This window comes from Aquarana catesbeiana, linkage group LG04, assembly GCF_042186555.1.
Source record: "Aquarana catesbeiana isolate 2022-GZ linkage group LG04, ASM4218655v1, whole genome shotgun sequence".
In the NCBI taxonomy this organism is placed as follows: Eukaryota; Metazoa; Chordata; class Amphibia; order Anura; family Ranidae; genus Aquarana; species Aquarana catesbeiana.
Window position 1 is genome coordinate 39,135,853 of NC_133327.1, and position 20,136 is coordinate 39,155,988.

At 41.3% G+C, this 20,136-nt stretch overlaps 1 protein-coding gene across 5 annotated transcripts in view; it reads right to left on the reverse strand.

The window, feature by feature from the left end:
• LOC141139169 (cytochrome P450 2K4-like) overlaps positions 1-19,711 on the reverse strand; it is a 112,765-nt gene extending 93,054 nt beyond the window's left edge. For 3 of the 5 annotated variants that reach the window (XM_073625069.1, XM_073625066.1, XM_073625065.1), the window contains exon 1: positions 18,698-18,912. The gene's annotated coding sequence lies outside the window, so the exon portion shown is untranslated. Of the gene's footprint in view, positions 1-18,697; positions 18,913-19,277; positions 19,348-19,588 lie in introns of those variants that run through there. The other 2 variants (XM_073625068.1, XM_073625067.1) reach the window with 1 other exon arrangement.
• Between the last annotated feature and the right edge of the window lie 425 nt (positions 19,712-20,136).

Genomic DNA, 20,136 nt, shown 5'->3' on the forward strand with positions numbered 1-20,136 from the left:
TTTTTTCAAAACGGTGTGCCTCCCCTCTAAATCCATACCAGACCCTCATCCAAGCATGCAGCCTGGCAGTTCAAAAAAGGGGGTGATGAGTAAACCATACCAGGTCACATGCCCTCAACATGGGGGGAGTGCTCCCCCCCCCCCCAAGCACCTTGTCCCCATGTTGATGGTGTACTAATGACACTGGCTGGGAACGGGTTAAAATCTAGGGCCAATCAAAGGATTAACTGTGTGCCATAACAATGTGAGCTACTTTTAATTTTCTATCTGTCTTTTTTTCCCTGCTTTGCAGGGAGAATAAACAGCCAGATTGCTGTGTTTCTGTAAATACAGAACTCTGTGTGTGATTGGCCAATCAGCTGACTTCTGCCAAAATCGGTGGCTGAAATCAGCTGCAAAACACATTCTGTGTCCAGTCACAGCACTGGCCAGCAGGGGGCGCTGCATGCCCCAAACCCGGAAGCAAGCCAGTGACTTATCGGTACGTTGTCTGGCCTGCCTGGGTCACTCAACCACAGTAAATCTACTGTGGGCAGGTGGCAAAGAGTTAAATTGGATATTTAATGATCCTGCACCTTGTTACATTTGTATGGTTCCAATTCAGGAATCCTCCTGCTGATAGCAGTAAGAGTTAAAAGGTGAATCCGTTTGGGGGTGGGAGCATGAGCATTCATTGGCAGCTTTCCCACAGCCTGTGATCCCTCTTTGACAAAGAACAGCATATAGCCAGACTGATGGCTAACAAACATTACCTCCTGCAGTACTGACAGGTATTATCCAGCAACTAGTGCTTAGGAATTATTATCACTGCTAAGCGCTTGTTTATCTACTTTTGATGCAGATGACATAAGTCTGTTCAAACTATTTAAGCTAGTTGGACTGTGGTTGTAAAGTGTGGCACATTGTGATCAAATACTCTTTAGGGTCTGATTCACACCTATGCATTTTTAAGTGCTTTTTGCATTTTGCAGATTTGCAGTACAGTCCATTTAACATGGTTTCCTATTGAACAAGTTCTGTAGTGCAAATCTGCAAAATACAAAAATCACTAAAATTGCATAGGTGTGAATTGGGCCTTAATGTGAACAAAATGCTCTGACCTGGAAAATTGTTAGGCCGAAAGATAGATACCCTACATGCTATTATTATCACTATTGCAAAATGTCGTCTGTTGTGGCTATTTTATTTCCATGCAAGTGGCTATATCTGATGATATAAATAAATAAAAATGATAGTCGATTACACTGTGATTTATGCTTTAGGGTAATGCAACTTGTGAGCATACCACTGTACTTTTATAAAAAAAAGTGTGAATGCTACTTAAAGGATTTGTTTGACTTGTTTGATGTCATGGTGAATACTCCTGGAGGATTGGAGTTTTAGGTTAACTTTTTTTCCATGAAGAAGTCCTCGTGACGAAACATGTCGGGGTGTGGTTATACGGCATTCTAGCATGTGTGACGTAAGTGTTGAGACACGGAGCAGTGGGAAGCGGAGGATTTGTCTTAGGAGCGGGTGAGATTGTTACCAGCATCCACACTCCCTGGGTCCGCTGAGACCGCTGCTATTTGGTTTACACCACTGCATGGATTGCTTTGATGTGATTTGCCTGTTGCCTGCTGTGATGATTTTTTTTGCATGTGAGTACAATTAATACATTTTTGAATGGTATCACACTATTGGAGCACTCTTTTTGATTCACATGTGGAGCTATCACTTCAGGAAGAGTACTTGATATATACACCATTGGACTCTAGAGATCGTATTTTAAACCCCATATGAGCGGGTTGAGGCAATTCTGGCCAAACACCAGAGTGTGAGGCTATAGCAGCTGGTGAGTTTGCATTTTTGAGGGTAGTGGAATCACATCACTGAGGTGCGGTAGATGATTACAAGATTCACATTTTGTTTTCCTACCGGAGATTTCATCACTTTTTAAACTTCCGTTCACACTGCATATGGACTGTTTTTTTTATACTTATTAAACAGTTTATCATTCCTTGATAAGTGATATATACCTTTTACACTTGTCACGAGGTGTATGTTTATTTTATTTTATTTGTTTTGGTTCATATTATATATGGATTGTTTTATTTATTTCTTTGAGAAGTGACACATTCATCTTATAGGGTTCATCTGTTACTTGCTGTTCACATTATATATGGACTGGTCTTATGCATTTGCACCATTCACGTATTACTCTTTGAGGAGTGTTACATATATTTTACACTTGTCACAGGGTGTTACACATTTACTTGAACACAGTATTTAGATGCTGTATGCTTATAGACATAGTTTTTTATTTAATTTATTTTATTTTCACTGAGAGTTTGATCCTTTTTATTTTTGTAGTTTTCACAGCAGTTTGTCTGTTTCACGGTAGAGCCACTATTCATTCTTATATCTATAGAGGTTTGAATTCGGTTCACATATAACTTTTTTTTTCTGCATTTCCCAAAAACTTGTGGCAAAAAATAAAGTCTTCAAAAGTTTCTTTGGGTGTCTGCTTTCAAAATGTGGTCCTTTTGGGGATGTTTGTACTGTCCTGGCACTCCAGGGCCTCCAAACATGTGTCAGGAAATTAGCTGCATAATTTGTCTCTTTAAAGTGATTGTAAAGTCTTGTTTTTTTTTTTTTTTTTTTAAATAACAAACATGTTATACTTAACTCCTCTGTGCAGTTGGTTTTGCATAGAGCAGCCTGGATCCTCCTCTTCTAGGGTCCATCTTTGCTGCTCCTGGCCCCTCCCTCCTATTGAGTGCCCCCACAGCCAGCAGCTTCCTATGGGGGTACTGGAGCCGAGTCACAGCTCCGTGTGTCCATTCAGACATGGAGCCCCGACCTGACCCCACCCCCTCTCTCCCCCGATTGGCTAACTGACTTTGATTGACAGTTGTGGGAGCCAATTGCACCGCTGCTGTTTCTCAGCCAATCAGGAGGAGTGTCCTGGATGACTTAGACATCGTGGACATGGCTGGAGAGAGATGGGGCTTAGGTAATTAATTAGGGGGCGCTGGGGAGGCTGCTATACACAAAAGGTTTTTTTTGTGTATTAAGGTAAAAAAACTTCTGCCCTTACAACTCCTTTAAAGCCCAAAGCTGCTCCTTGGATTTGGGGCCCCTTTATGTGTCTAGACTGTGAAAAAGCCTCACACATGTGGTATCCACATACTCGGGAGTAATAGCAAAATGTGTTTGGGGTATTTGTAAGTATCCCTATCCTATGTATGAGAAATAACAATTTTGTGAAAAAAAGCTAATTTTATTTAATTTCTTATATTCCATAAGATTATGACAAAAAATTACAACTTCAAAAAAACTCACCATGCCTCTTATGGAATACATTGGACTGTCTACTTTCCAAAAATGGGTCATGTTGGGGGTATTTGTACTGCCCTGACAATTTAGGGCTTGAAGAAATGAGAGCAGTAAGAACATCAAGGTTGATTCATTTCAAATATACTCTATACCATAGTTTGTAAACTCTATAACTTTCACACCATCTAAATAATATACACTTATTTTTTTGTTTTGTTTTTTACCAAAGAAATGTAGCAGAATTCATTTTGGCCTAAGTTCATGAGGAGGGATTTTTTATTTGCTAAGTTTTATAACAGAAACTAAGGGAAATAGTTTTTCTCAGTTTTCAGTCCTTTTTTTCCTTTATATGGTAAAAAAAAAAAATATTAGTGATTATTTCTTACACCCAAAGAAAGCTCTGTCTGTCTAAAAAAATGATATGAAATTAATTAGGGTACAGTGTCATAGTCAGTAAAATTCTCACAGTGCTGAAAAATGAAAAACTGCCTGAATAGGAATGGTGTTTTACATGTCGGTCTTCAAGTGGTTAGTCTATTTTTGAACTGGTATCACTTTTTTTCCACTTTTCTTACAGCTTGTGACATGCAATGAGTGTTTAGTACAAACTTTCTAATTTAAAGATTCTATCTCTTTCTTGACATTATTGCATTTGGTCTTAGAACATTCCAAAACAAGTAACATTTACCAAATTAAATTAAAGATATTTTAATTTTTGTGCTAATTTCCATGCTATAAAAGAAAGCATACTTTTTTCTTCCTGTAAAGGTTCTTTGTATACTCTAAAGCCCTGAAGCACAAATTCTACTTCCTAGTACATATTTAGTGTGGCAGTGACTCAAAATAATTCAAAGCTGAATTCAGGGATAAGCAAATATTGTCTAAATACAAGAGTCATTTGTATTTCTTCATATCGTTACTGGGAGTGAGGTAACGATGATCCATTGGACAGGTGGAGAGGGTAAGCGCTCTGTGTGCCTCCTAAAATGCATCAGAGATTGTGGTGGTACCTGATGTGTAGGAGACTAACCCATATTAAGTGCCTAGCGTAGCCCTGAAGAACCCTCCCAGGGTAAGCCTCTCATGTGAACCTTGCTTGGAGGGAAACATGGAGGACGTATGACCACCCCATCATCCATGCTAATGCAAGCCACATCCGTGCCTCATCCATGCCACATTCGTGCCTCATCCATGTCACATCAGTGCTCATCCATGCCACATCAGTGCTCATCCGTGCCACATGCATGCCACATCAGTGCTCATCCGTGCCACATCCATGCCTCATCCTTGCCTCATCCTTGCCACATCCATGCTCATCCATGCCTCATCCCTGCCACATCAGTGCTCATCCGTGCCCATCCATGTCACATCAGTGCTCATCCATGCCACATCCATGCCATATCAGCGCTCATCCTGATGGTGCTCCCTGCATTTTGTTCCTCTGTATGTGGCCAGGCTGTGTAAAAGTCTCACATATGTGGTATCGCCATACTCAGGAGGAGTAGAAGAATGTATTTTAGGGTGTAATTTTTGCTATGTACATGCCATGTGTTAGAAATACCTTATAAATTGACAACTTTTTGTACAAAAAAATGCGTTTTCATTTTCTTTTCACGTTTTCCAAAAACTTGTGTAAAAAGATGACACATTCAAAAGACTCATTATGCCTCCTAGATTATGTGTTGGGGTGTTTGCTTTCTAAAATGAGGTCATTTTGTGGGTGTTTCCATTGTCCTGGTGCTCTAGGGCCTTCAAAATTGTAATAGGCAGTCAAGAAATTAAGTGGGTAATTTATGTCCCCGGAACACATGATGGTGCTCCCTGTAAGTTGGGCCTCTGTATGTGGCCAGGCTGCAAAAAAGTCTCACACATGTGGTATCACTATACTCAGGAGGAGTACCAGAATGTATTTTGGGGTGTAGTTGCAAGTATGCATATTCTGTGTGACAGAAAATTACCTGACAATATGACAATTTTGTGAAACTCACCATGCCTCTTACTAAATACCTTGGAATGTCTACTTTCCAAAAAGGGGTCATTTGGGGGTATTCATACTGTCCTGGCTTGTAAGTGTCTGAAGAAATGAGATAAGCCTTCAGAACATCAGGTGTGATCAGGTGTGATCAATTTTCAGTGATTGGCACCATAGCTTGTAAACTCTATAACTTTCATAAAGACCAAATAATATACACTTAATTTGGTTATTTTTACCAAAGATATGTAGCAGTATACATTTTGGCCAAAATTTATGAAGAAAAATTACTCATTTGCTAAATTTTATAACAAAAACAAAGAAAAATGCATTTTTTTACAAAATATTCAGTCTTTTTTCATTTATAGCGCACAAAATAAAAAACCCAGTTGTGATCAAATACCACCAAAGGAAAGCTCTATTTGTGTGAAAAAAGGGCAAAAATTTCATATGGGTACAGTTTTGCATGACTGAGTACATGTCATTCAAAATGTGAGAGCTCTGAAAGCTGAAAATTGGCCTGATTAGGAAGGGGGTAAAGGTGTCCAGTGGGCAAGTGGTTAATATCGCAAAGGAAAAAAACACACTTACAAGATAAAGGGTTAAAAGGTGCTCAAATATAGGTACTCAGCCCGGGGTGTAATATCGTCCTGCAGGCTCCATCGGCTGGGTCCTAGTGGCAGTGGATGGAAGGAGACAGGAACTCTCTGCAGCAGTGGACGTCTCACGCTGACCGGCGGAAGTGACGTCACCGGAGGATCGGAAGACGGGGCTGTACCTTCAAAGGCTACGCGCTCGGAGCGCACAGCTCCTTCTACTGGCCTCTGTGAGAGGTCTTGCAATAAGAAATTTGGTGGCTTCCATGTGCCTAGTAGCAGAATCTTACTAAAGGTGCACAGCTGAATTGTGAGAACAAGCTGGTGGGGTTAAGTATTTGCTCAGCAAAGCTTCGAAGTCATATGTCATGGCAGGTAGAAACAAACCTAGCCACCGGCTGAAGTAGAGATGTGGTCCTTCTTTAAGTGTGTGAGGCTCTAAGTGTAAAGTGGCCTTTAGCCTCAAACTGTTAAATGCCCACATAAAGTAAAAACTTAAGGGAATTTTAAAGGAATGAATTTTTAAAAAATAGCCACGTTATACTTACCTGCTCTGTGAAATGATTTTGTGCAGAGCAGCCCTGATCCTCTTCTTTTAGCTACTCTGCTGGTGGTCCTGACTCCTCCCCCCTGCCGAGTGCCCCTAATAACAAGTTTCTTGCTATGTAGACACTCAAGTAGGAACACTCCAATGTGTCCATTCACACACAGTGTGGCTTGGCCCCACCCCTCCCCTCTCCTCATTGGATCAATGGGTGTGATTGACAGCAGCAGGAGCCAATTGCTCTTGCTGTTTGTGAGCAAATGAGAATAAAGTGACCCAGAAGGGCTGCTGCTCTTGTGCACATCGCTGGATTGAGATGGGGCTCAGGTAAGTATAAGGGGGGCTGATGGGGAAGCTGCACCCAGAAGGTTTTTTTTTTTTGCCCTAATGCATAAAATGCATCAAGGTAAAAAACCTTGAGTCTTTAGAACCACTTTAAGTGTGCAATTAACTTGGCTTGCTGTCCCTCTGTGGCCTCTATGCGGAAATATGATTCAACCTCCCCACACACGTACCCTTAAAGTGAATCTAAACCTCAGTTTTTTTAGTTCCTTTATATTAAATTTGTCATGCTTACCTGCTTTGTGCAATGGTTTTGCACAAAGCAGCCCCAAACCTCCTCTTTTGGGGTCCAGGGCTCCTGGCTCCTCTTCTCTGGCAAGTACCCACATAGCCATTTGCTTAGAAGGCCATGCTGTCTGCATTCATAGACACAGACAGTGTAGATCGGCCCTGCCTCTCCAATCTCTCATCACAACATTTGATTGACAATGGCTCCTGCTGCTGCCTCTCGAGCCCAATGCTGGATCAGGCTCGGGTAAGTATAAGGAGAGGCTGGGGATCCTGATTACAGAAGGTTATTTACTCTAATAAAAAAATAAAAAATAAAAACCACCCACAGGCCACTCGAGGTCCTCCTCACAATAATAATTCAAGCGATGGTCGTGCTCGATACAATTATTCACAACGACCATACACTGATGAGGTACCCCTTTATAATCAATATGAGCCTCTAGATAGAAACTATGGTGATTACACGGAAGAATATGATAATAGACATATTGTTCAACATCCCACTTATCACATGCCAAGATCCTCACATCCTCGACATAGGCCATCAGGATGGTAGAGCCCTGGTTATTACTCCCCAGGGCGATTGCAGCATCCTACTGAGGGTCTTCCACCACCATCTTCTTTTTTCCTGAAAGGCCCTAAAAAAAGCAAGAGGGGTGGAGGACTGAGAGAGGAAACAGTGGGGGGAGGAGGTACCGATCAAAAAAGGAGAAGAGTATAAAGGATGCTGGGATATTGAAAGTGCTAAAATGCTTACTGACAATGAAAAATTTGTGTTAAATCATGGCTTAAAATTTACCCCTGATAAACCAAAAGTAAATTCGGAGCATTTATCGATGTCCAAAAATATATACGAAAGATTAATATTAAAAGATATTTTCTTTCACAGCCCCCGAGGTTGATCGAGGACCATATCGGAGGAGTTAGATGATTGGGGTTATCAAATGCCTCACTCTTCAACCCACCAGGACATGTACCTCCATCAATCTCACTATTTAAAGATCTTGTGTTGAAAGACATTGATAAGCTTAAAATTAAGAAAGATAGAAATAATTTTAGATTTTTTTTTTTTTCATTGAGATTTTTATTGGTTTTGAACAGTTACAAGGTCAAAAATTTACATAGTTGCATCATGTACAGACAATCTTAAGTAACAAGTCGGTTTTCTTACAGGTTTTGTTCCACATTTCAAGATATTTTGTCATGGGTAAATAATCATAAGCTGATTGCAATAGTAGTAGTAGTAGTAGTAATTTTAACCCTTATATTTATAGATGTCATAACCTAGATGTGAGTTATATTTGCATCTCTTGTACATAAACCTGTTTTTTAGAGGTTGTCAGTCTTACCTAGAGATACAAATCTTGACCTTTTAGAGAACATCAGATATAAAACGAAAGAGTAAACCAAAGAACATAACATTGAGAAGAAAACAAGTAGCGATGGTACTACAGCCGTAGTACAACTACTACTAGTCCTCACCTGCTACTTATAGGTTACTTGCTGTTAAATTACCTGACAGTATATTCTAGTTTCTCAAAAGAAATTGGTTAAGTTGTAGGTTTTAATCCATACTTCCCATTTCCGGCTGAAGCTTTCCCTATTGCTGTGGATGCTGGCATAAGAGTATTCATGTGAGCAATGTAAGTTTACCCTAGAGACGACTTCTGTAAGTGTGGGCGCTATATCTTTTTCCACTGACACATTAGTGGCAGTGGCTCAAGAAGAAGCACATTAAGGTCAGGGAGTGGCCTAGCCAATCTCCAGACCTTAATCCTATAGAAAATTTATGGGGGGAGCTGAAACTTCAAGGTGCCAAATGACAGCCAAGAAACCTTAAAGTGGTTGTTAAGCCACTATATGTAATTTACATCATCCGCTCTGTTTAATCATGTAATCTCCCCTTGTGACTGTGCTTTGTAAAAATAAGCAGCTATTTACCTGTTTTGCGAGTGCTGATCGGTGATCACATGACCCGCCGCCTCTCTCCTCGCTCAGCCTGACAGCTGCAGTGGGTAGGGCCAAGAATCCCTGCTGACGTCTGTCAGGAGGGGAGGAGGAGAGAGGTGGCCCCGCTCATTGCCATAGATGTCATGCGAGAGAGGAGAGAGAGGGCGGGTCACGTGATCACTGATCAGCGCTCGCAAAACAGGTATATAGCTGCGTATTTTTACAAAGCACAGTCACAGGGGGAGATTACATAATTACACAGAGAGGATGCTGAAAAAAAAGGAACTGTTATTTGAGCAGCAGGAGGGGGGGCAGGCGCGGACACAGAGCTGACAGGCAGAGAGGGGAGAAGGGAGGAGCACACAAGAGCACAGAGAAGGACAGAACAGGGCTGTGAATGACAGAGGCACATAAACTGACCACGGTGTCAGGGCTCAGCAGCCATGTTACACCGTGGTCAGTTTACAGGGAGGAGGGTATAGCCAGGCAGGATCAGCCAGGTTTTTCAGGTGATATAGAGGCCAAATTACACAGCACAAGCACTGTGCTGTATAACATGCTTTAAAGGAATATAATCTATTTTTTTAAATTTTGGTTAACAAACGCTTTAACCACTTCCGGACCACCGCACCCCGATATATGTCCTTACTTTGAAGAGAAATATCATTGATATGGCAGCAGCTAGCTGCCATAACCCCGGTATCCTTTTCTTCAGCCGGCGGTCTGCTTTCTGATAAGAGTGGTCTCTGTGGCGGATTTGCCATGAGATCGCTTTTATCGGCAGTGGGGGCCCCCCTCCCGCCGTGCTCCGGTGCCCTCCACCGCTTATCGGAGCTGTTGGCAGTGGCGGGGGTGATCAGATCTTCACCCTTGCTGGGTATGGAGATGAGTGAGGGGAAGATGGCCCCCACCCGTCTCTATAACATTGCAGGGCGGAAGCAACATCAAAACGTCACTTCCGACCATAGCTCTTAACCACTTAAGGACCAATCCTCTTTCTGAGATTTGTTGTTTACAAGTTAAAAACAAGTTTTTGCTAAAAAATTACTTAGAACCCCCAAACATTTTACATTTTTTTCTAACAACCTAGAGAATAAAATGGCGGTCGTTGCAATACTTTCTGTCACACCGTATTTGCACCGACCTTGACTTTCTGTCACACCGGTCTTACAAGCACACTTTTTTTGGAAAAAATACACTTTTTTGAATTAAAAAATAAGACAACAGTAGCCCAATTTTATTTACATTGTGAGAGATAATGTTACGCAGAGTAAATTGATACCCAACATGTCACGCTTCAAAATTGTGCCCGCTCGTGGAATGGCGACAAAGTTTTACCCTTCCATAGGGGATGTTTAAAAAATTCGCCAGGTTGCATGTTTTAAGTTACAGAGGAGGTCTAGGGCTAGAATTATTGCTCTCGCTCTACCAATCACGGCAATACCTCAGATGTGTGGTTTGAACAACGTTTTCATATGCGGGCGCTAGTCACGTATGCATTTGCTTCTGCACGCGAGCCTGTTGGGACGGTGAATTGTGTCACTTATATTCAAGTTACAAGTAGGGATGAGTTGAACACCCCCCTAGTTCAGTTCACAGCAGAACATGTGAACAGGCAAAAAATTTGTTCGAACATGCGAAAACCGTTAAAGTCTATGGGACACGAACGTGAAAAATCAAAAGTGCTAATTTTAAGGGTTAATATGCAAGTTATTGTCATAAAAAGTGTTTGGGGACCTGGGTCCTGCCCCAGGGAACATGTATCAATGCAAAAAAAAGTTTTAAAAAAGGCCGTTTTTTCGGGAGCAGTGATTTTAATAATGCATAAAGTGAAGCAATAAAAGTGAAATATTCCTTTAAACTTCATACCTGGGGGGTGTCTATAGTATGCCTGTAAAGTGGCGCATGTTTCCCGTGTTTAGAACAGACCCTGCACAAAATAACATCTCTAAAGGAAAAAAAGTCATTAAAAAGTACTTGCAGCTATAATGAATTGTCTATGGGAGAAATCAAAAGTGCTAATTTTAAAAGCTTATATGCATGGTATTGTCATAAAAAGTGTTTGGGGACCTGGGTCCTGCCCCAGGGGACATGTATCAATGCAAAAAAAGTTTTAAAAACAGCTGTTTTTTCAGGAGCAGTGATTTAAATAATGCTTAAAGTGAAACAATAAAAGTGAAATATTCCTTTAAATTTCGTACCTGGGGGGTGTCTATAGTATGTCTGTAAAGTGGCGCATCTTTACCGTGTTTAGAACAATCCCTGCACAAAATGACATTTCTAAAGGAAAAAAAGTCATTTAACCACTTGACCACTGGGCACTTAAACCCCCTTCCTAACCAGACCAATTTTCAGCTTTCGGTGCTCTCACACTTTAAATGACAATTACTCAGTCATACAATACTGTACCCATATGAAATTTTTGTCCTTTTTTTCACACAAATAGAGCTTTCTTTTGGTGGTATTTAATCACCGTTGGGTTTTTTATTTTTTGTGCTATAAAAGAAAAAAGACTGAAAATTTGGTAAAAAAATGAATTTTTCTTTGTTTCTGTTATAAAATTTAGCAAATTAGTAATTTTTCTTTGTAAATTTTGGCCAAAATTTATACTGCTACATATCTTTGGTAAAAATAAGTACAACTTGGTGTATATTATTTGGTCTTTGTGAATGTTAGAGAGTCCAAATGCTATGGTGCCAATATCTGAAAATTGATCACACCTGAAGTGCTGACGGCCTATCTAATTTCTTGAGACCCTAACATGCCAGAAAAGTACAAATACCCCCCAAATGACCCCTATTTGGAAAGAAGACATTCCAAGGTATTTAGAAAGATGCATGGTGAGTTTTTTTGAAATTGTCATCTTTTCCCACAATTCTTTGCAAAATCAAGATTTTTTTTTTTCTTTTTTTTTTTCACAAAATTGTCATATTAGAAGGTTATTTCTCACACACACAGCATATGCATACCACAAATTACACCCCAAAACACATTCTACTATTACTCTATTAGTATGGCGATACCACATGTGTGAGACTTTTACACAGCGTGGCCACATACAGAGGCCCAACATGCACGGAGCACCTCCAGGCGTTCTGGAGCACCCAGGCCAATTCTTATATTTCTCTCCTACATGTAAAAATAATAATTTATTTGCTAGAAAATTACATAGAACCCCAAAACATTATATATATTTTTTTTAGCAAAGACCCTAGAAAATACAATGGCGGTTGTTGCAACTTTTTATCCTGCACGGTATTTGCGCAGCAATTTTTCGAACGCTTTTTTTTTTGGAAAAAAAACTGTTTTGTGCTTTAAAAAAAAATAAAACAGTAAAGTTAGCCCAATGTTTTTGCATAATGTGAAAGATGAAGTTACGCCGAGTAAATAGATACCTAACATGTCACCCTTCAAAATTGCACACTCTTGTGGAATGGTGCCAAACGTTGCTACTTAAAAATCTCCATAGGTGATGCTTTAAAATTTTTTACTGGTTACATGTTTTGAGTTACAGAGGAGGTCTAGGGCCAAAATTATTGCTCTCGCTCCAACGTTCGCAGTGATACCTCACATGTGTGGTTTGAACACCGTTTTCATATGTGGGCGGGACTTACGTATGTGTTTGCTTCTGCATGCGAGCACACGAATGTGGGTGCTTTAAACTTTTTTTTTTTTTTTTTATTGTTTATTTTACTTTATTTATTTTAGTTTGACACTTTTTCCCCCCAAAAAAAATTTTTGATCACTTTTATTTCTATTACAAGGAATGTAAACATCCTTGTAATAGGAATATGGCATGACAGGTCCTCTTTACAGTGACATATGGGGTCAATAAGACCCCACATCTCACCTCTAGGCTGGGAAGCCTGAAATAAAAAAAAAAAAAAAAACGATCTTGGCTTCGATCGTAGCGGTGAGTCGGTAGAAGCACCGGAGGGTGGCGGGAAGGGGGGGGCGTCCCCTCTCGCCTCCCGTAAGAATGATCAAGCAGTGGAACAGCCACTATGATCATTCTTATGGTGTAGGAAATCGCCGGCTGAAAAAGCTGATATCTGAATGATGCCTGTAGCTGCACCCATCATTCAGATATCCCCGCTCAAAGTCAAGGACGTCATATGACTGTGGGCGGGAACTGGTTAAAAATTGCGGGGTATTGCAGAGTATTGCGGAGTAGTGCAGGGTATATTGCTGGGTATATTGCAGAGTATTGCTGGGCATATTGCAGAGTATTGTGGGGTATATTGCAGAGTATTGCGGGGTATAATGCAGAGTATTGCGGGGTATTATGCAGAGTATTGCGGGGTATTATGCAGAGTATTGCGGGGTATAATGCAGAGTATTGCGGGGTATTATGCAGAGTATTGCGGGGTATTATGCAGAGTATTGCGGGGTATTATGCAGAGTATTGCGGGGTATTATGCAGAGTATTGCAGGGATGGCTGAGCATGGAGGGATGGATGGATGTGACTGCAATTGTCACTGAGCACCGCTGTGTGCACTACACATGCAGCCCACAGCGGTGCTGCCATCCGATCCCTCCCCCTCTCCCCTCACACTGTACCGATCGGTACAGAGAGGGGAGGGAGGAACCGGCGTCATGACATAACGCCGGTCTGTTGACATGTGATCGCTCCGTCATTTGACGGAGCGATCACATGGTAAACGGCCGCGATCAGGTCACGGAAGTTCTCGGGTGCGCGCCCCAGGGGGCGCGCGAGAGCAGTATTCTGGGAGGACGTCCCACGGACGTCCACCCAGAACTAGCCGACCGCGCTGCAGCCGTCTTTCGGCTATGGCCCGGTCGGCAAGTGGTTAAAAGTACTTGCGGCTATAATGAATTGGCGGTCCTGGCAATACAGATAAAATAAGTCATTGAAAAAAACAGCATGGGATCCCCCCAGTCCATTATCAGGCTCTTTGGGTCTGATATGAATATTAAGGGGAACCCCGAACCAAAATTTAAAAAAATATTTGTGTGGGGGTCCCCTCAAATTCCATACCAGGCCCTTCAGGTCTGGTATGGATATTAAGGGGAACCCCGCGCCAAAATGTAAAAAAAAATGGCGTGGGGGTCCCCCTCAAAATTCATACCAGACGGGTCTGGTATGGATTTTAAGGGGATCCCCGTGCCAAAATATTTTTAAAAAATGGCGTGGGGTCCCCCCAAATATCCATACCAGACTCTTATCCAAGCACGCAACCTGGCAGGCCGCAGGAAAAGAGGGGGGATGAGAGAGCGCCCCCCTCCTGAACCGTACCAGGCCACATGCCCTCAACATGGGGAGGGTGATTTTGGAATAGCAACCCTTGCCTGGTGGTTGTGGGGGTCTGCAGGCGGGGATCTTATCAGAATCTGGAAGCCCCCTTTAACAAGGGGACCCCCAGATCCCGGCCTCCCCCCTGTGTGAAATGGTAATGGGGTACAAATGTACCCCTACCATTTCACAAAAAAGGCGTCAAAATGTTAAAAAAGACAAGACACAGCTTGGGGACAATGACGCATCTTCGCTTTGACAGTTCTTTTATAACTGAGGGCGGGGCCACACGGTGACGTTTCTTGGGTGACACCGCCCCCTCTGATGCTTGGGGACTTCCCTATGGCTTTCCCAGGGTGTCAGAGGGGGCGGGGCCACCTGTTTATGTAACCGTGTGGCCCCGCCCCCTCTGACACCAGGGAAAGCCATAGGGAAGTCCCCTGGTGCAGTCACCCGGGAACGTCATCGTGTGGCCCCACCCTCAGTTATAAAAGAACTGTCGCCTGCGAGGACGCGTCATACGGCATCTGCTTCCCATGGAGGCAGGTCGGTTTGCGGCTTTTTTTTTTCTGGTCCATCAGCGGAGCGAGAGAAGATGAATGGACTTCGTGGGACATCTTTATTTTTTTATTTTTTAATAAAGGACTTGTCCCAAGTTGTGTCTTGTCTTTTGTACCATTTTGACACTTTATTGGTGAAATGGTAGGGGTACATTTGTACCCCGTTACCATTTCACACGGGGGGAGGCCCCCACAACCACCGGGCAAGGGTTGTGGGGATGAGGCCCTTGTCCCCATCAACATGGGGGCAAGGTGCTTTGGGGGCTACCCCAAAGCACCCTCCCCATGTTGAGGGCATGTGGCCTGGTACGGTTCAGGAGGCGGGCACTCTCTCGTCCCCCTCTCTTTTCCTGCGGCCTGCCAGGTTGCGTGCTTGGATAAGGGTCTGGTATAGATTTTTTGGGGAACCCCCACTGCATTTTTTTTTTACATTTTGGCACGGGGTTCTCCTTAAAATCCATACCAGACCCTTAGGGTCTGGTATGGATTTTGATGGGGACCCCTACACCATTTTTTTAAAAAAAATTGGCGCAGGGTTCCTTAATATCCATACCAGACCTGAAGGGCCTGGTATGGAATTTGGGGGGACCCCCACGCAATTATTTTTTTTAAATTTTGGTTCGGAGTTCCCCTTAATATTCGTACCAGACCCAAAGGGCCTGGTAATGGACTGGGGGGACCCCATGCCTTTTTTTTCAATGACTTTTATCTGTATTGCCAGACTCGACAATTTATTATAGCCGCGAGAACTTTTAAATGACTTTTTTTCCTTTAGAAATGTCATTTTGTGCAGGGACTGTTCTAAACATGGGAAAAATGCGCCGCTTTACAGGCATACTATAGACACCCCCCAGGTACAAAGTTTAAAGGAATATTTCACTTTTATTGTTCCACTTTAAGCATTATTAAAATCACTGCTCCCAAAAAAAGTCTGTTTTTAAAACTTTTTTTTGCATTGATCCATGTCCCCTGGGGCAGGACCCGGGTCCCCAAACATTTTTTATGACAATGCCATGCATATAAGCCTTTAAAATGAGCACTTTTGATTTCTCCCATAGACTTTTAAAGGGTGTTCCGTGGCTTTTGCATTTGCTGCGAACACCCCAAATTGTTCGCTATTCGGCGAACAGGCGAACACCCGATGTTCGAGTCGAACATACATGTAAGCATTCCTTGCAATAGAAAAAAGCATGACAGGACCTCTTAAATATGAGATCTCTGGTAAAAAAGACCTCAGATCTCATATTTACATTAAAATGCAATTTAAAAAAAAGTGTAATTTAAAAAAATGGCCCTTTAAGAGCTATGGGCGGAAGTGACGTTTTGACATCGCTCCTGCCCTGCAGTGATATGGAGATGGGTGGGGGCCATCTTCCACACTCGTCTCCATGCCCAGGCAGGGGACAGACGCAATCTCCTCTGCAGCTGCCGACGGCTCCAATAAGGGGCGGAGAGCACCGGAGCGCGGCGTGGGGGCCCTTTCCCGCTGCCGATAAAAGTGATCTTGTGGTGAATCCACTGCAGAGACCACTTTTATCTTAAACTGGACCGCTCACTGAAGAAGAGGATACTGGGGTTATGGCAGCTAGCTGCTGCCATAACAACGATATCTTCCTTCAAAGTACCAACATATAACGACAGTGGGCGGTCTGGAAGTTGGGGGCCATTTTTTTTAAATGACAATTTTTTTTTATTGCATGTAAATATGAGATCTGAAGTCTTTTTGACCCCAGATCTCATATTTAAGAGGTCCTGTCATGCTTTTTTTCTATTACAAGGGATGTTTACATTCCTTGTAATAGGAATACAAGTGACACAATTTTTTTTTAAAACAGTGTAAAAATAAAAAATAAAAAGGTAAAATAAATAAGAAAAAAAATTAAACATTTTTAAACACGCCCCGTCTCATGTGCAGAAGCGAATGCATACGTGAGTAGCGCCCGCATATGAAAACGCTGTTTAAACCACACATGTGAGGTATCGCCGCGATCGGTAGAGAGAGAGCAATAATTCTAGCTCTAGATCTCCTCTGTAACTTAAAACATGCAACCTATAGAATTTTTTAAACGTCGCCTATGGAGATTTTAAGGGTAAAAGTTTGTCGCCATTCCACGAACTTGTGAAATTTTGAAGCATGACATGTTGGGTATCAATTTACTCTGCGTAACATTATCTTTCACAATATAAAAAAAATTGGGCTATCTTTACTCTTGTCTTATTTTTTAATTAAAAAAAGTGTATGTTTTCCAAAAAAAGTGTGCTTGTAAGACCGCTGCGCAAATACGATGTGACAGTAAGTATTGCAACGACCGCCATTTTATTCTCTAGGGTGTTAGAAAAAAAATGTATAATGTTTGGGGGTTCTAAGTAATTTTCTAGCAAAAAAAACCTGTTTTTGACTTGTAAACAACACATCTCAAAAAGAGGCTCGGTCCTTAAGTGGTTATGGTTAAGGACTTAGAGAAGATCTGTAAAGAAGATTGTACCAAAATGAGATTTGTGCAAACCTGGTCACCAACTACAAGAAACGTTTTACCTCTGTGCTTGCTAACAAGGGTTTCTCAACCAAGTATGAAGTCATGTTTTGTTTGGGGATCAAATACTTATTTTACTCACTGAACTGCAACTTAATTTATAACATTTGTACCATGTGTTTTTCAGGATTTTTGGTTGATATTCTGTCTCACTCATTTAAAATACACCTATGATAACAATTATAGACCCTTCATTTCTTTGTAAGTAGGCAACTTTACAAAAATCTGCAAGGGATCAAATAATTTGTTTCCCCACTGTATGGGGAAAGACCCGTTTTTTGCGGGATTCCCTCCAGGCTTTGACTGTGTCCCAGTTGAATAGATTATATTTGAGATTATCGGGTAAAGCATTCAGTTTGCTGTGGAGAACAGCTTTCAAGTCAAAAGGACAAATCATTTCAGATTCTAGTGGCAGATTAGAATATTGTGAGGTTTGTGAAATCCAGTCGATGCCTGTAACAGGCAAGACAGAATATATACTCTAAAATAGGTAAATTAGCTTCCCATTTTTTTGCTTGTTAAGAATATGTAAATCATTTAATGTCCATACCTGGGAACAGGTCCACTTTTATGTGGTATTAATTTAAACAGCGCTTTTAGCAAAATTCATGCTTTGCTATTACCCTCGCCTGGCCAGATGACTTGATAAAGTCTTTGCTGCTAAGAACCAGGAGCCGGCACAAGACTGCACAGTTTGCCTTCCATCTGAGACATACATACTGGGTAAAAATTGCCTCCAGAGTGCAAAGCACTGGCTAAATACTTTTAATTGGGAATGAGAATTTGAAATAAATATACTTGCTACACATACTTAAACTTTATGTAAAGTCATACAGTGTAAAAGCCATACAATGGGAATTACACTAAGGCATTTAAACACCATTCAAAAGTTTGTATGCTAGCACAATCTTCCGAAAAAAGAGGCTGCTACCTTTATTTTTAAAATGTATTTAACACTTAGCTATCTTCCCATCCCTCTTTCTGAGTGTGGGGGAGCAGGGGAGTTAACTGAATGGAACATGACCACATTGATTGAGGGGGCATGGCTGCATCGACTAACAAAATTAGGAGGCATGGAGTATGTTCCCTGTATTCCTACTTTCATTCCAAGCAGGGTTCAGTGAAGGCTGAACTGAGAGACACAAACTGCCTATCCCATTGTCGAGGTTAGAATGTTCAAAGAAGGGAGGGAGACTGGCATGGCCATCAGGTATTTGCAGCAAGATCTTTATGTTGCTAAAAAAAAAGGATATGTACAGGAAATCTTACTGGCAAAGGGATGAATTAATAAGATAACAATGATCAGGATTAAATACACTTAATGGGCTAACATTTAGGGGCAAAATTCTTAACACAGGAAACACAAGCAAAATTCACATAAGTAAAGTGTCTTACCTGGCAACTTTTAATTCTGTTTAGAAATTCTTGTGATCCAGATAACCCTGCCAGGCAGCACAGCTAGCATTCTTACAAACGAAGACTGGTTATTCCCAGGGAATTCATGAAAGATGCAAAAAAGAATGACTAGTGAAGGTCAAACCATGGGGGAATGTATGTGCTTTGTGGGACACTTAACTATATTACAGTTTTTATATATTGGCAGTCTGTAAATACATACATGAATTAAATAATGACAGACGAGTTTCTCCTGTTGAGTTATACCGCAACTACTGGGGCGTAGCCATGCTTTACTACTGGCATGTATCCATCTGGCCAGACACCTTGATAAAAAATGAAGTGTTAAAAAAATTAAATTGGTGGCCAGGACCCCATTGCAGCTTAATGTATCCATCTGGCAGACACCTTGACCAAGGATGAACTTATAGGAAAATAAAATTGGTGGCTGGACCCCAATGCAGCTTTTAACTGTAGCTTATTTCTCCAATAAAGAAGAGTGACCAACTGTGGGTCCTGAAATATTATTTTACAACTCATTCATCTGTTCTTTTAACTATGATCACCAAGATTCTCTTACTTCTTTCTTATCCAACTTTCTCAAAATGTCCCTCGATATGTTGAATTTTCCTTCTTGTCTGATCCTTTGCCTAAAGAAAAGAAAAGAAAAGACAGAGACTTGTTATCACACAATCCGTTTTCTTCACATGTTGTCATAGAATGATATTATTTAATAACATTTTGTAAAAATATAAGAATCAGAATTTGTTGTCCAATCCACTTTTTTTATACCTTAGCTTTTCCTTTTATAATTTTGGATGTGCACTGCAATTTTGCCACTTATAACTCCATTCCTCTGTACTGTTTTCCCTGTAGTGGATGGTGGCTTACCTATGGCATATTTTTGTCCCTTTTTGAATTGGTATTAGCGTTTTGTTCCAGACTGTGACACGTATTCCAATGAAGGTTTAGCACAAACCTCCTTTTAAAAAGATTCTATCCCTTTCACTGCTAACTAAACTCAGGGCGTTCCAAAACAGGTACCGTCAACATCATTAAGTCCACTAATTGCAGCTTTCCACACTTGTTTTTACCAGCTTGTTTTTATGATAAAAAGCCCTGAGGCATCTGTTCCAATTTCTGAAAAAATACTTATTCACTGTGGCATTGCTCCAGAAATATTTAACCTTGTTTTCTGAGGTAAAGTTCCCATTCCAGTGACTTATCACTCAACACCTTCTTAGACTTGGGGATAAGAGTGATTGCCAATGAGCTTGAGAAACCTCTTTCAACACTTTCCTGCTGTGCTCTGTATATCAATTGTGCTACCCTCCTTTATACAGTATGCATTATCATCTGATTCACTGTGCTCAGATAAATTAAAATTATGGGCGAGTCTAGGATTGAAGTGCCACACCATGATTGTGGTCCAGATAGAC